This window comes from Pezoporus wallicus, unplaced genomic scaffold (assembly GCF_028554395.1).
Source record: "Pezoporus wallicus isolate ANWC-B61680 ecotype Strahan unplaced genomic scaffold, APGP_CSIRO_Pwel_v1 contig_11996, whole genome shotgun sequence".
Lineage (NCBI taxonomy): Eukaryota > Metazoa > Chordata > Aves > Psittaciformes > Psittacidae > Pezoporus > Pezoporus wallicus.
The window spans coordinates 460,462-473,783 of record NW_026641627.1 but is presented as its reverse complement, the minus strand read 5'-3'; the positions used below and the strand labels follow the sequence as shown (position 1 = coordinate 473,783).

The window sequence follows — 13,322 nt, the reverse complement described above, 5'->3', positions numbered from 1 at the left end:
CATCCCCAGACCCTTCCTCTGTGCAGGGTGCTGGATAAAGGACTCCTCCACACCCACAGCCCTGGATTTGGCAAGGGCCAGCTCGCTTCTGCTACAACTGGACTCAAAATGGGTCCAAACTGAGGGATGTTCTCCTCAGGGCAAGAAACGGCTGGAGCCATTCGAGGCTCCGGGTTAGCGAATCAGACACGTGTGAATGGTACACTGCAAAGAAAGCCTTAGCAGGATCAGAAGTAGACCTGCTTGTCATGCCTATAATCTCCTCCCATCATCTCTCTGCCTGCTCCTCCTTCCCTTGGTGTTTTCCTCTTTCCTCCCTTCAAGCTGGAGTGTGGATTCACGGCTTTCCCAGACGCTCTGCCCCCACACTTCCCCACCATATCCTGGCTCCAGCCTCCGCAGCACTCCCCCCACAGAGCCTTTCCCTCCCTTCCACCTCCAAACAGGGTTTTGCCTGCGCCTGCTTTCCCCTTCCCCATTCACTCCCTGTTGATGGGCTGGGTTTCCAGGCTGAGCCCTTTGCTCCTGGGCTCTGCTTTCCCCACCTTCCTCCCTACCAAAGATGCTGCCCATCCACGACACTTCACTTGTGAAGCATCACAGACAGGGGCAGGCATAAGTCTCTGTGCAAAGCCCCATGCTGGCACCCAGCACCCGTGCTGTGGGGCTCAAGCTGAGCTGGCAGGGGACAGGTAGGATAAGAGCAGAGGCAGCAGCTTGCAGCCATCCTGGAACCACGAGAGGAGTCTCAGTGGGGAAACCTGGGAATCCTCCAAGGACACATAAAAAGTGAAAAGGAAAACGGTCCCCAGAGCCCTGGCACCATGCAGCCCCCTGAGCCCCTTTGTCACTCAGTCCCTGGCACTGGGGGACATGCAAATCCCCACACTGCTCTGCAGTGCATCAGGCAGCCCGGAGAGCTCTCCTGTGCTGCTCTGCAGCAGGGCCAAAATCCCTATGAGCCACCCTGCTTGTGATGAAGGGGGGAGAAAAGAAACGCAGCGCGTCCGCAGCTCCCGGCGCCTGCACAGCGCTCCTGCTCATGCAGGACCGGCCAGGCAGAGATCTGCACTGCCCCAAACTGTTCCCAGCTGGAACAGAGCCCCGGCCCCCATCCAGGCTCCAGGACCTGCATCCCACCCAGACTGGTGCTCCCCGCACTGGGCCCCGCTTCCAGCTGAATCCAGAGCATCCCGCGGAGCTGCCGCCGCTGCGCGGGGCCAGCCCTACCTTGGTGCCAGCTCCCCATGGCTCCAGCAGAGCTCATCGCGGCCAGGCTGCCGCCGCGTCCGAGGCAGCGCCTTCTGCAGAGCCGCCTCTTCCCAACCCCAACACCCCCGTGCAGTGATTGATGTGCACCGCAGCCACAGCAGAGCTGGGAACCAGGCTGCTTTCCCATCCCACTGCCGGGCTCCCCCCTCGCCAAGAGCTCCGTGTCCGCAGCGCAGCCCCGTGGCATGGCAGGAGGGTCCCACATCGATGCGGGTGCCTGCCCCATCTGCACCCCTTGCCTGCAAACAGCCGACTCATTAAGGGCAAGGCACCAAAGAGCCATCACAGGCTTCGATCCTGCCAGGATCCTGCCCTTTACATGCACTGTCAGCGAAGGGAGGGCTCACACTCTGCACTGGCTGCTCAGCGAGGAGCCGGACCCACTGTACATCTTCATCCCAAGTTAATCTGGCACTTTCTTGCATCACCCCCTGGCCCCATCTCTTACATGGGGTTCTAGGGCAGCAAACACTACATTGCCTCCAAAACACCTCTCTAAGCAACCCCACTTGCACTCCTCAGCTTGCAGATGCACCAGCAGCAAGAGCTGAACAGAAGCTCTTTCATCACCCTTGTCCACAGTGAAGTGCAGAGCGTGACACCCAACACATCCCTACCTCCACGGCACGATACTCCTTGTCCCTTGGGGGACAGCACTGGGGCTAGGTAACACTGCACAGGTGCCTTGTACCAGGGAGCACCCACCAGCTTGGACACAAGCTCCAGAGCACACTAAGCCATTGGGAGCCCCAGGAGAAGCAGCACAAGCCAAGCAAAGTCTGGTGTTTGCTGGCAGAGTTCTGACAGGCTCCTGCCATCAGGAGGCACCCACTGCATGGTCCAACCACACTGAGCCTGGCTGTGCTGGATTCAGAGGGAGAAAACCCCGCTGGCAAGGGGGTCTCAGCCAGGGCAGCCTCAGCATTCTCAATGGCATCTCCAGCTTGAACCCCCTCCTTGTCCCAGGAGGTGTGGGGTTGGGGGCCACCAGCTCTCTGCTGCTCTGCACCTCTCCCACTGCAGTCAGGGCTGGTATCACCCGTCTGTGAGCACCCACAACTGCAAAACCTCCTTGTCTGGAGCAGCTGCAGGAATAAGGAGGAGGAGGGAAGTGTCAGCAAGCAGAGGGAAGAGTCAGCCCAGAGCTGAGAGAGGAGACAAAACACAGACAGGAAAAGGAGGGCGGAAAAGAGATTGTGGCAGACAAAGACCCCGAGACCCGAGCCGTGCCTCAGGCTGGACCTGACGTGCGATGGGAAAAACCTCATTCATCACGTTGTGCACAGCCCCTGTGCCTCAGCCAAGCTCCCTGACCCCGAGAGCACTGCCCAAAGCAGGAGGGCGGCAGCAGGAGCCTGTGGAAATGCTCTTCCCCCTGCCTCCAAAACCTGCCACTGGTGAGATGTGATGCACTGGGGAGACCTGAACAGCAACAGGTTTCAAATGGGGTCCTGCTGGTCCCTGCGCTACTAGTGCTTGCACTGCACCCTATCAAGGATCTCACTGAATCGTCAACCACAAGGAATGTATGTCCAGGAATGGGGAGCAACGGCACCCCTGTGGCTGTGCAGCCATGAACCACATCCCCACCAGTGACAACAGACTGAAGCAGGATCAGGACCCCAAGAACCCCCAGAGCATCACTGAATCGGACTAAATAACAAGAGCACATGCAGCCCATACCTGCCCATCTCGGGGTCAACATTCCAGTGATGAAGCCAGTTCTGCTGGGACAGCAGGGGCAGGAGCACACCAGGGAGCAGCCTGTCTGATAGTGAAGACCCACAGCTCCAACAAGGAGCAGGAAGTGAGAAGGGGAAGAACCCCCTCCAATGCACAAGAATATCCACCCTTGGACCCCACAATGCAGCAGCTTCCAGGCTCCTGCAGAGAAGGACACACACCCCCTGCAGGTGCCCAGGAACAGGAGAAAAGAGCTTTTTAGCATCTTCCAAGGCAAGGGCGCTCTGAAGCCTTGGAGGTGTTCAAGGCTCGCAGGCAGTTATCAAAGATAAATGTTTTAAAGGCTGAAAGGGACAGAAGAGGGATAAGAGGGTGTGAGAAGAAAAGGCAAGTCCAGGCGCAGCGGGGCAGGACGCAGCACGCGGGCTTCCCTCATTTCCCTTACCAGCACTGACCTTCCATATAGAGGACACCATGGGATGCTGGGGGACACAGCGGGGACTTGAGGCTGCATGGGCAGATCTGGGGCTATTGCGGGGGAGAAATGGTGCCGAGGAGAAGGCATCTCGGTCCTGCCCCAGGACCCCACTAGTGCTACCTGCACCAGGGTCCTGCCACCCCGGAGCACTGGGCACACTGTACCCACTGCGGGAAGCACCCCACTTCACCAGAGCAGGACTCAGCTGCATAGGGTAAGCTTCAAGGGCAAGGAGAAAAGGGACCCACAGCCCTCCCCAAGCCCCATGGAGGGGAAAGGGAAGGGTCAGGCCATGCTACCAAGCCTGGAGGAGCAGAAGCGGAGCTGACCGAGCCCCTGCGCTGCTCCATGTCTCCCTTGATGAGCCCCACATGCTCCTGGCCCCCTCTCCTCTGCCATCCGCTCCCCATCACATCCCCCGGGAGCTGGGATGCCATCTCCCTCCAGCCCTGCCCCGGCTTCACCCCACACACCAGACAACCAGCTCTCAGGAACAGATTTACTCCGATGCCCTCCTGCCTTATATCCTTTATCCCTGCACTGCTTGTCGTTCAGCAGCAGTTAGCTCTGCCCAGGCTGCTTTCCCTGCCTGTTTTACATTCACCATTCATACATAATGCACGCATTATACACATTAATGCAGCATCTTCACTGTGCACACACACCATGCACCATTACTTCAGAAGGTCCAAGTCCCAAAGCCACCATGGTGCTGGTCCCCAGCTGTGCCCAGAGCAACCAGCACTGCAGTGCCTGCTCCTGCACCCGAGTCCCTAAACCATAAGTGCAGCATAGCTGGATCCCAGCTGCCGCAGGGTAAACCATCACCTGGAAATTTCCATGCTCTGAGGCATTTTACAGATATGCAAAAGGACCAAGGAGGTGTCAAAGGAGCTTGAAGAAGTCACAGGGCTGAGCAGGAGCTAGAAAGAGCAACAAGGAGCCTGGGTTACATGTGCTGGGAAGGACCCCATCAGGCAGCTCATCGCAGAAAGCAGCCCTCTAATGGTTGCTTGGTGGAGACAGATGGCAAGAGGTTCATGGCCTTGAACAACCTTTGTTACCTGCCTCACTAAGAAAATACTTCACTAGTCTCACTTCAAGACATATCTGCAGCAACAGCATTTGTCTCCCTGCAGAGCTGGGGAGAATCCGTCCTTTGGTATCTGAGTGCCCGGACACTCCGGACACACAAAGCAGGAGCAAACAGAAAACTCCTCAATGACTTGGAAAATGGAACTAAAATAAACCCATCACCAGGCTCCAGCTTGCTGCAGGGGGCCTGGTCTGCAAAAAATCATTCACAAGAAGAGGCTGGAAAGCACCGACCTGGACATGCATGCACTGAGGATGCAGTACTCAGCCTCCAACCCAGCTGTGAGCAAAAGCATTGAGGACAGGGCCAAGCCTCTGAAGAGGATCACACCTGCGGGCAGTTCTGACAATTCACATCTGAGGTTGAGGGTATCCGAGTCCAGAAAGGACATTCATAACGTTTTTGAAGTGTGACAGTGGAGCTTGTCCATCACCCTCATGTTGGCTCAATGAATTTACCTTTGTGCTGCAATGGATTTGCATGAGCTGGGGGTCACCTGCTCTCCACCAGGAGAAGGGCAGCAGGTGACCCCACTTTTAACCTGAATTATGGATTCAAGGAGCCCTGCAGTGAGGTTGGCAGGACCCAGAGGTACCTCCCCATGGGGGGAGAGGGAGGTCATCACATCCTCCCTGCTGGGTCACCGGAGGGCAGAGAGGCTGCCAGTGACCAAAGCAGCTCCAGCCAGGCAGAGGGTCAGGACAAGCATGGCTGGATGCTATCAGCTCACCAAACCCTTTGCCCCAGGCGTTGCCAGGGAGGGGACCAAAAGGTGGAGCTCCCTTTGCAGGCAAAGCACATCTCTCTCCAGCGGTGAACCTCCCAGCCAGGCTTGGGAAACGCTGATAAGATGAGGGAAAACAACTTCTCTCCCTCCTGTGGCGCTGCCCTCCTTCCAGACAATTAATTCCAGCCCTGCAGCAGCCGTGTCTTGCAGCACCGCTGTGATTCATCGCCAGCGAAACGCTGACTCAGAGGTGAGGCTCCGGATGCGGCTGACGCGGGAGCCCCGGTCCCCGCAGCCTCCTGCGCGCTCGCTCCCAACAACCCTCTCCTCCAGGCCCCCAGCCCGCCTCTGCAAGCCCCAGGGAGGCTGCAGCAGCCTCCGCTGCAGCAGGGAGATGATGCTTCAGGAAGTCATTTAATCCCACTCGGCTCATCGCAGGGAGCAGCTCCATCCAGACTGGCCCGTATGAGCTTTTAATAGACTTCAGTGGTGGAAACTCCTCTCCCTGCACCACATCTGCACCAGGGCTTTATCCTCATCACATGAGAGAGGTATTCTCTGGCATTTCATCCAGCCTCCTTCCCTGTAGTTCTAAGGCTGTGGTTGTCACTGTCCCGATGAGCCAGGGCAGAGCTCCTGTTTCAAGCTGTGCAGCTTGCCACCATCCCAGGCCGCTGTGACCCCTCTATGGGAGCAGCCCCACAGAGAGCTGGTGCCAACATCAGCCCAGCCCTGCATGGAAGAAGCTCACTCAGGGACATCATCCTTCTGTGGGCACCATTCAACCAGTAGGACCTGGGAAAGCGCCTTCTCAGCCCCATCAGGTTCCAGCCTTGATCCTTCCCAGAGGTTCTGTAGACCCTCAGAGGGCAGCAGGTCTACAGAGCCACTGAGCCAAGGCAGACAGCCCAGGGAGGTCCCTGCAGCACCAGCCCCTGGAGCTCCTCTCTGCTCAACCCTTAGGAAAGGGCCAGCAGAGGCATCGGTGGGCTGACACCGAGCAGTGCTGTGTCCAAACTGAAAGCATTTGGTTTCTCCTCCTGCCATCTTGGCTGTGCCATAAGGGTCCACGTGCGCTTGCTGTCTGTAGCTGGATGGACCTTGGGGTTCGCTTCTCACCTCTGCCTGGCTCCTGCAGATCCCCGTTAGCCAGGACAGCAAAGCTTTGCAATCGCAGCACTGAGATTTGCAGTCGGGTGTGTAACCACAGCTCTCAGAACTCCTCATGCCTGCTCACTTGTGTCAAGCCCTGTCTCTATGTTCCCACTTCATGTGCCATTATTTTCTCTCTGTCCCTCCGATCAGTCACACAGATGGATGTCCTAGCATCCAAGTCCTTTTCCAGACTACCACATCTCTTCTGATGTTCCCCATTTACAGTAAAGTAGTTCCACCTCTGCCTCACACCAAAGGCATCCTCTAATTCCCAATGATGCGGCTCCTCTGCCCAGCCAGCACTTCAATATGCACACAAAGGCAGGACAAAAGCACAAGAGCATGGACACCGCATCCCACAGGCTCCCTGCATGGCAGGACTCAATTACTGCCGAAGCAGCAGGACACTGGGGTGCTGGGGGAAGTTTTATGGCTCCTCCATCCCCTGCTGCTACCACCCCCTTCATCCAGCACCTCCCTGCAGCCATGAGGTGCCTGCAGGCATCGTCCCTCCATCCACCCACAAGCCCTGCACCATACACCCATCCAAATCACCGCAACCACTTGTGGTCTCACAGCCACACTGCCATCCCTCACCCTTTTCCCATCACCTCCAAGCCTCACTCCCACCCAATAGCCAAGAGCATTTAGAAGGGAGACGTCAGACCAACATAGCACAATGCTCTCCTGCCTGGCAGGATGCTATGAGCTCATGAAGGTCAAACCAGAGCATGAAGGATAGGATGAGCATTCCCTCTTCACCTCAGATGCCTCCCTCTGGACCAGATCTCACACCGGTCCAACTGAGCTCTGCTGCCTTGTCCTGTTAACCAGACCAAGGCTGACCCACCACACAACAGCACATCATCAGGAGGACCCAGCTATGCCACAGCTCCTGCCTTCAGGTAGGGAAGGGCAGAGGTTTCACCTGGTGATGGAGAACATCACCACCAAGTAACCACAGGAGGCTGCTCCAGTGACTGCAGGGACACGTCAGCTCCTCCAGCAGAGGACAGGTCTACCTCAGAGCCTGCCTGCCAACAAGGCAGGAAGGGTTCATCAAGGCTGTCTGGACCAGTCTCTTCCTGAAGACAGGCCCAAGCCTGCTCTACCAATGCACCTTAAACCAGTGTAGGGCTTTGATGGCTACTACAGACACCTTTGTCAGGAGAGGTGGTTTCTTTCCAGCCCCAAGCCAGCCTGGCAAGTCTGGGCTGTTGAGCTGGCATGCTCTGTAACCACTGATCTGACCTGGAGCTCCTGAGGGACGGTGAGCTGGGAAAAAGGAGTCAAACCCAGGGCTGAAGCAGCCACGAGCACCATGATGAGAAGTGGATGGTGGCTCTTCATCGACAGGGTGCCCAATGGCCAGGCTGGAGCTGCCAAGCAATGAATTGAGTGAGGGAAACTATTAGAGTAAGGGCAGCAAGGATGAGATAATCCCATGGCAGCACGCTCATGGGAGGGCAGTGATCCTGCGCAACACCTCCACAAGCTTTGGCATCCACCACGCAGGAGGAGCATGGGGCTCTCCCACCTCTCTGACTGGGGCTGGCAAAGCTGCTCTTCTGCAGCAAGCACAGACCTAATTGACACGTGTTGAATCTGTGTTTGGGCAATTATGCATTTATATTATGTCAGCAGTTGCCAAGAGCCCAGACATCTGCTCGCTCATCATGTGCGAGCCAGGCAGCGCAGAGGCATCTGACCCCGGAGCAGGATGCTGGCCTTGTGCAAACACAAATGACAGGCAGGAAAGCGCCTCCCCTGCCACAAACCTCACTGTCCTCCTCTGGTATCACCTTCGGGAGATGGGCAGCGACCTGCTGCCTGTGGTGGCATCCCCCTGCTCCAGGGTTAATAAAGCAGCCCGAGTACTTCAGCAAACTGTACTCTGTAAGCCAGGCTCAGCTTCCCTGCGGCATCATGTTGTACATCAAAAATGCATCATGAGAAAGTTAGGGAGGAAACAAAACAAAACAAAGCAAAGTTAAGAAGCCACCGAGTTCACAGGGAAAGGGCAGGGCTGTCCCCTAAGTCAGCTTTGAGTTAGGCAGCAATAGCAACTCACCACCCCCTCCAGCTTACAGCTTAGCTGCCAGCGTTGAGAGCAGCCAGGTCAGAGTCTGTCTCCAGAGTCCAAACCCTCCTTCTGCTTGCTCCATCCATGCTTTGGCCCCAGTCATTTTGGCACTAGGAAAACCCAGGGAAGAGGAGCATGACCTCTACTGCAAACCCAGTGGGAATGGGGCCAAGGCGCCTCGTCCTCCAGGATGCAGAAGCAGCACATCCTCCTCCCTGCTCCCACCACGCACACGGTTGTTTTGCAAGACCTGAGCAACTTCGGGCCATTTTAAGCAAGGTTTCACTGCCACCCTTTTGAGTGACACCTCCCAGCTGAATAAATAAGCTCAGGAGTAAATTGCTGTGACCCCTCACAGCAAACAGCTTGGGAAGCCAAGAAACACCTTCCCCACAACGGCATTAATGCGCAAACGATGATCTCCTCTCAACCAGTGGGGTCAGGAGCGCAGTGGTTCAGCCCTTGCAAAAACACCCTGTGCTTCTCCAGATGAAAGTGCAGCCCAGACAGCACCCATCAGTGAGATGAAAGAGCTGGTGCAGTCTGCAGCCCCAGCCACCCCTCATCTCCTGGTCTGCTCTCCCTGCTCCGGAAGGTCCACAGGAGCACGAACAGATCATTGTCATCCTGGCAGACCATGGCCTTCCAGCTTAGCGCTCTGAGACCTCTTTGCATTCCTTGACAACCAAAGGGCCTTCCAGTCTCACCCGTTTTCCTCTCCAAAAGCCAAGTGCCCTCGTCCATGCCCAGCCTGGGTAGCAGCCCCACAGTCCAGCAGCCTCTGGGGATACCGATGCTGTTCCAGAGCCTGGCTCCTTCACAGTTTAGCTCCTTGCCCCTGGCAACAGCCACTCGATAGCACAAGCAGAAATGCCCACTGCCACCATCCCCTAAAAACCATCCCCTGCTCTCAGGCAGAGCCACTGCTGCTGCTCCCAGAGAGCGGGATCCCACAGCAAACCAGGATCCAGAAACCACACAGCCACCAGCAACCCAGCACCACATCAACTACCACAGCCTGCCACTGCTCCAGGAAAGAGCCCAGTGGGGTGTGGAAGGTCATTAAAGCTTCTTGCAAATCCAAAGGGTGCCAGCGTGCCCCTCTGTCACTTCAGGCAGCCCTGTAAAGCAGGAATGTGCCTCTTCCAGGCTAACACATACCTTTTAAAAGGTGTGCTTGTGCTGTCCGCATTGTTCAGAGCACACCAAGAGTGGGGAGACAGGACATTTATGATACCCTGGTGCGCCCAGGGCATTCAGCTCTTCCAGGAAAGGTCCAGCAAGAAGCACTGGCTGCAGGCTGGAATATTACAAGAGAGGGCGGGGAAGAAAGCGGGTTGCTTAACACTCAGCACACAACATCCTCCAGTGTGATGGCACATGGTGAACCAGCCTTGTGGATGCACTGAAGGGTTTAAGCCACCACCCAGAGCAACCTCCCCATCCGTCAGCAGACATCGGCACAGCTCCATCCCATGCTGCGGGATGTCATTTGATCCAAAGACTTTCCAAGCACCTTGCAAACACCCAGCCTGGGGAAGGTCATAAAGAAAAGAGACCCATGGCCACAACCAACCCAGGCAGGGCTGCAGCTGCCCTAAGGGACAGTCTTGAGTAAGGACATCTGTGCAGTGCAGACATCAACACCTCCCCAAACTCTTCTGCATGCCCAGCCTTCCCATACCACCCTGACTACCCCTGTCTCAGCACAACCACCACCTGAAGCAAATCGAAGGCACCTAGGCTCTATTGGCACAACTGTCCCAGGGGGGAAATATGCTATCACAGTGTTCCACAGCCATTTCACCCTGCATCCACAGCCCCTGGCCCAGCCACAGGGAGCAGGAGCCTTGGGGCTCTCCACTTCTTGCCCTGCTTTTAGTGCAGAACCAGGTAGGGAAGCAGCACTGAAGTGGAAGCCCCAAACAAAAGGATCAACAGAGCTTCAAGACAACCTCCTTCCCCAGGGTGAGGGTGCCACTGATCTTGGGCAGAGGAACCCCAAATCAGGGTTCACCCTGGGGTGCCCAGGACAGCGTGGTGCAGCCAGCAGGGCAGCAGGACCTCCCACTGCACTGCCTGGGGAGGATGTGGGCAATGCCAGTGCAGACAGGCAGCGGCGCAGGGGATGGTACCCAAGCTCCACCTCTGCCGGTTGCTTAGCGACCAGCATCCCGCAGGAGCCACCTCATCTGTACGTCCCTGCAAGCAGCACCAGCTCTGCTGCAAGGCTCTGGCAGCAGAGGTGACACCAGAGACCTCCTCCTGGTATCCACCAGCTTCCCTCTTCCTGCTGAAGCACCGGGGTCTGGCTGTGCTGGGGATGTGCTCTGCTGCAATCTGTCCCTGCATCCCATCAGCCCGCACATCTCAGCCCCCAGCCCTGCCTACAGGAAAGGGAACAGCTTCTAGGTGAGGCAGACCTCCCACCCCAAATCCAGCTGCTGCCTCCAGAAGCTAATAGTTGCTAAGGAGAAGCATCTATAAATGGAAGGGAAAGGACAATGGAAACCACTTCATGCTGTCTGAGCTCATCTCAAGCAGCCAGCCCAGTTGACCAGGCACATGCATCTCCCACAGCACCACACAACCTCCTTTTCCAGGGACACTGATGCGTCTGAGCCCCTCTGTGCTCTGGTCAGCATCATTGTTCACAGCTTGCGTCCTTCCTAGCAAGTCCCCAAGCTGCAACAGGCAAATAACAAGCCTCGGCATCACTATTGCTTCCCAACTGATAGAGGCCAATGTACTTGTGAAAATCCCCTCCAAACAGCCCAAAATTCCTTTGCAAGGAAGAAAATGCACAAGTTCACAGCAAGAAAAGCAGCAGATCAATAAGTGAAACAGGCAGGAGCTGTAGCTCAAGGAAGAGACTGTTCTTTTTGGACAGTGCCTGCAATTTATGCTGCTGTTCATCTCACCTCTGAGTGAGGACAGATTAGCTGTCTGGCAAGAGGAGCAGGAAATTGCTATTAACATGGAAAATCAAGACTGGAAAATAGACCTTCTGGGGCTTCCTTAAACTATCCCCAGCACCGGTGTCTGTAGCAAAGGTCTGACCTCTCATGGGTCAGAGCTGGAGAGCAAACCAAGCTTTTCCTTTGACTTGGCACCTGAAAATCTGATTAATCATCAGTGCTGCGAGAAATCAATGCAACCACAAGCACATTGCCCCAACCTCTCGTTAAGAATGCTAAGGGGCTTCCCAAGCTTTCAACCCCGCAGTAAGAGCCTCCTTGCAGCTTGGCACTGGGTGCCAGCACCGCAGGAGGCAAAGGCCCTGTGTATTTATCCGATTTGCTTTGTATTGTTCCTAAATACAAAGCTTAAACTGCCTTTATTTTCCTCCCTCTCCAGCTGCCAAGTTGAAGTGTGATTTACCCCTCAGGTCCAGGCAGGTCTCTGCCAGTCGCAGGCAGCAACACCCCACTGCATACAGGGTGCTGGGTGGCTGCATGCGTGCTCCCGCTGCCCAGACTCACATCTTCCCACAGACCCTATGTATGAATCCAGCCCAGGTATGACACCACGTTTGCCACTTCATTTTAAGCCTTCTGCATCCCTGCCACCAATCCTTCACTTCCAACCAAGAAGATGCCAACCCTGCCAAAGGGGTGACAGGAATCAGAGTCATTTACATGACACACAGATATAATCCTGATGAACAGCTCTACAAACCCATGCCAGGATCAAAACTGAAAGAGATGCATGGAGACCCCAGCTCTCACTGCAGAACTGCTCCAGTCTGGTGCACTCCCACTCAGCATCCTCCAGGCCTTGCCATAAGGGACCCACCACCCCAGGCACAAAGCAGACATCTTCTGGCAAGCAAACACTGCTGGTTTTCCCTTGTTCTCCCCCAGCCCTTCCATTTTACCTCTTGGACAATCCTGAGCACTTGTTTTTCTCGGCTGTTTAATCTCTCCCCAGCTCCCAGAGGATGTATGCTCAGTGCCTGCAGAAGCTCAGCTAGCTTTCATGTGTCTCAAATTCTACCCCCAGGCAGGTGACGGGTATTCAGGGAACTTGGACAATTAAATGACAGCAGAAGGAAGGGCTGGAGAAGTTTCTATTAAAAAAAAATGAAGCAAAATAAACGGGGGAAAAAGTAAACCTGAATGATGCCTTTCCTCCCCATCACAGCCATGGGCAGAGCTTGAGATAACCACCAGCACCTCCTGCTCTGGTGCTCAGAGAGGAAGGTCCTAACCCAGGCACCTTGGGCACAGAATGGCTCCCAGCACAGGAGGGTGCTGCAGCAGGGACCCCATCACTGCAGCTGAGCTGGTTCCACTGCAACGCAACCCAAGGGAGCTGGGTGTTTATGGGAGGTTCTATATACAAGTGGCTGGCAGAGGTGGCGGCACTCCCCAGCAAACAACTTGTGCCAAGCAAACCTGGGCACAGGCTGGCACAGCTCCTGCCCTCCCAGCTAAACACAGCCCTGGCAGAGCACCAACACACTGCAACTACCCCAGGTTGGCACAGCACCACGTGTCTCTGCTCGCCCATCCCTGGTCACTACTCAGGGACCTGAAAGTGGCCCATGGCGGGAGCCTTTCTAGAAGAGGAGAGGTGCAGCCTTTCCAAGAGATGGGGCTCTCCATCTCTCAGGTGGACGAGCTGAGTGGCACCAAGGCCATCTCCCACCCCAGAACAGCCTCTCACCCCCACCAGCATCACCCCACTGTGGCCAGCACAAGGGACCCATATGGAGATGGCTCTGGAGCGTGGGCCCCTGACCCATGCCAGAAGCACCCCCATTCATCCAGCTCTCCCCAGCCTCCCGTGCATCAAACCAGAGCATCAGTGCAGCCACAGCTGCTGG

The 13,322-nt window shown here is 56.1% G+C and overlaps 1 protein-coding gene across 9 annotated transcripts in view; it reads right to left on the bottom strand.

The window, feature by feature from the left end:
* Positions 1-13,322, bottom strand: part of EPB41L1 (erythrocyte membrane protein band 4.1 like 1) — a 47,127-nt gene that overhangs the window by 29,474 nt on the left and 4,331 nt on the right. Inside the window, exon 1 of one of the 9 annotated variants that reach the window (XM_057424600.1) lies at positions 1,231-1,388. The exons of the other annotated variants lie outside the window; for them this stretch is intronic. The gene's annotated coding sequence lies outside the window, so the exon portion shown is untranslated. Of the gene's footprint in view, positions 1-1,230; positions 1,389-13,322 lie in introns of those variants that run through there. 9 annotated transcript variants of the gene reach the window in all.